The sequence below is a fragment of the Triturus cristatus genome, chromosome 6, assembly GCF_964204655.1.
Source record: "Triturus cristatus chromosome 6, aTriCri1.1, whole genome shotgun sequence".
NCBI lineage: Eukaryota > Metazoa > Chordata > Amphibia > Caudata > Salamandridae > Triturus > Triturus cristatus.
In genome coordinates, this window is record NC_140589.1 from 1,943,570,834 (window position 1) to 1,943,574,172 (window position 3,339).

Here is a 3,339-nt window from a genome sequence, read left to right on the forward strand (position 1 = left end):
TTTTGCTTTCTGTTATTTCTCTAATTACTGTTATCCTGTGCCTCTGTAATTGTACCTCTTATCTGTGCCTCTTTGCCTGTTTTCCTTCTCCCTGTTTTTCCTGTTGTTACCGACTTTCCCATCACTGCTGCACCTGCGGCCCCTCCCCCCTGCCGATTTCCTGCTCCCGCCTACAAGCTGCACCTCCCTCCCCTTCCCTATTTAATGGCGGCCACTGCGAGGGCGCATAAGCAAGACCCCTGACCTCCCGGCCAGGGTCCTGCTCTTTCCCACAGCAGCCCCTCTGGTGTGCCACCACCGCCGACCCAGCATCACCCCTGCCAGTAGGTTCAAGGCGTCTGTCTACCTCTCTGCTGGTGCACGTTCTACTTTCTGTTATTCTGTGCCCTGTTATTTTGTCACCTTTTGCTGTCCTCCACGTTAAGCTCTGTAATTTCTCTTATTCTGTGCCCTGTTAATGTGCCGCTTTTTGCTGTCTGTTATGTCTCTAATTACTTCTATCCAGTGCCTCTGTTATTGTGCCTTAGATCTGTGCCTCTGTGCTTGTTATTGTGCCTTCTGTTTTTTGTGCCTCTTTGCCTGTTTTCCTTCTCCCTGTTTTTCCTGTTGTTCCCTACTTTTCCACCGCTGCTGCCCCTGCAGCCCCTCCATCGCCAGTTTCCCACTCCCGCTGCGCCTCCCTCCCACTTCCCTATTTAACGGCCGCCATGTGCAGCGGGCGCGCCACTGGCATGCCAAAGGCAAGCCCGTCTGTGACCAGACAAGCGCCAGGGACCCTGCTTCTCCGACCACCCACCGCTACGATTCTTCTGCCATCCTCACACTCAACCCCCAAAGGAATAACAACTGCAAGCTGTCCACGCTGAACACCACCCATCGCCAGTTCTCCTGCTGCCACTGCTGCTGAACCTTCACCACCCTCTGCACCACCAAGGCCACCGCCCCCACACCCGACGCCAACACCACCGAAGCCCTGAAGTGCATCCTCCCCAATGTACGCTCCCTGCACAGACACGCCATAGAGATTTGGAACCTTCTTGACACCCTCTCGCCAGACGTCGCCTTCTTCACAGAAATCTGGACCAACACCTCCTCTGCCCCCGACATCGCCTATGCCATCCCTAGGGTGACCAACTGGCATGGGTGCAAACTCAGGACGGTCAGTGTAAAAATTCAGTACAAAGGGTCAAAATTCAGGACAAAATTCAGGACAGTAGGTCAAAATTCAGGACAAAAATTGGGGACAAAACATACGTTTTACAGACATATCGGAGGAGGTGGCAGAATAATATATAAGTAAGTAAATAGACAACCAAAATACATTCAAGTCATAATAAGTTTATATAAGGTTGAGACAATCGTGTACTCCACAGTTTTTCGGTATGTGCGCAGCATTGCAAAGTGACATCAGGCCCTTTCTGCAATCAAGATTTGTGCTAATATAACAAACATTAAATAGTATTTTTTTATTTGTATGTTGAAATCTGACTTTTAAATGTACAGCGAAAACGCTGTTAGTCATGTTATTTTCTCCAGCGTGGTGCCAAGACAAAGGCAGAATGCCGTGCCCCAGCCCGATGCAGGAGAAGGCATCCCACATGCTACCACTAGCAAGTTCTCTACATAATTCATTAAGCAGAGCAAGAAAGGCACAGCACATTTTATAGCAAATTCAGACCAGTGGTACAATATGTTTTTCGATAAGCATGCCGATAGTTGTGATAATTCTGGGCCAAACTTAATACAGTCAGTCCTAAACCTTAGAGACTCGAAACTAAAGACCTTGAAATTCGACCCAAAACTTCAATGCTACAATAAAGTGAAGGCGACAGAAGTTATGTTCCCAAACGAAAACACTGCAGCAGAGACCTCGTAGCATTGAGAAGCAGAGTCCACACCTGGCTGAAGCAGACCCACATCCTTCTGCTTTGCAATTCAGAGCTACTTTAGAATTTAAGAAAAAGCATCAACAACAACTTGACCTTTGGAAACCAGTTGAAATAATGTACACTTTCCACTATGAGAGATTTCTGATGAAATAAAGACAACTTTTTCTTTATACATCAACTATTAAAATAGTACAACTATATCTTAAGAGTCTTCAGGTCAGAAAAGGAAATTAAAAGGCTCCTTAGTTCCAGTATCGACCCCCAAACTAAGTCTCCTAATTCGTAGTGTGTGAGCAGACCGGCTGAGTTGTCAAACACCTGTCCAAGTCAACAATAAAAGATCATATAATTCTGTCATTAAGAAGGTGTGCACATATTTCACTTTGCAGATTGTTTAAGGTTAACAGCATGAGAGCTGCAATATTTGGGGTGCTTTGCTAGTCTGGCCGCCCTTTCTTAAAAGAGCTAAGGAAATCACGGATAGTTTGCTCGACGTTCGGAACACCACAGTTCTGAGCTGCATAGATCCCGGTGCAGGCAACAATAGTAAAACCTAGGACAGCTGAGGCACGGAGCTTGCCCACCACATACCCCGCGAGGAAGCCCTTCAGAAATAGAGAACTTAGCAACGAGTCTTCCTGGGTCACGCCAGCTGCACCTCCTCATCCACCCGACGCTGCAATCGTTTCAACTTATCTATCAGAAAAGCCAGATCTTTCAGCTTTGGTGTAGAACCCTTGTTGTCAGCCATCTTCACCAGCAAATTGTTAGACGCATGCTGTCACTACAATTGGGGCAAACTGTTATTCTATAAGCGCTAATCAGCTGCAGTCTCAGAAGGACAATGGGCCAGTCCACAGTCTGCGTGAGGTCTGGGATGGGCCGCTGCAGGCAGCCTCTACAGTTTAAAAGATAGGTGTGAGAGGCCCCAAATGAAACCTTCAAACTCATGGGGCCTCTCGCAGGGAAACCGCATTCCTTACTGATATTTCCCATTTTGATTTTAGTATGATGTCTGTAAGGCGTCCGTAATTTGGGGACCCCAAATTACGGACGCCTTGTGACATCATACTAAAATAACGCACGGTCCATGAAATTTGCGGTCACCCTAGCCATCTCCAATGGATACAAGATCCAGAGGAAGGACTGTCCCAACCGCCCAGGAGGAGGACTCACCATTGCACACAAGAGATCTGTCCATCTCTCCACCTCCACCACGAACAACTCATCCACCAACATGGAACACCTCCACTTCCAGAGCTCAACCAGCCCTAGAACAACTCTATGCAGCACCCTTGCCTACAGGCCACCCGGACCTTGAACAGTGCTCACCACTACCATCACCAACCACGTTGCCCTCTGTGCCATCGCCTCCACGGACTACATACTCATCGGAGACGTCAAACTTCACCTCGACAACCTCAATGACCCCAACTCCTCCACCCCCCTG

At 48.1% G+C, this 3,339-nt stretch overlaps 1 pseudogene; it reads right to left on the minus strand.

Moving 5' to 3' along the window:
- Positions 1-2,326: 2,326 nt before the first annotated feature.
- Positions 2,327-2,640, minus strand: LOC146822559 (SLC35A4 upstream open reading frame protein pseudogene; annotated as a pseudogene).
- Positions 2,641-3,339: the final 699 nt, after the last annotated feature.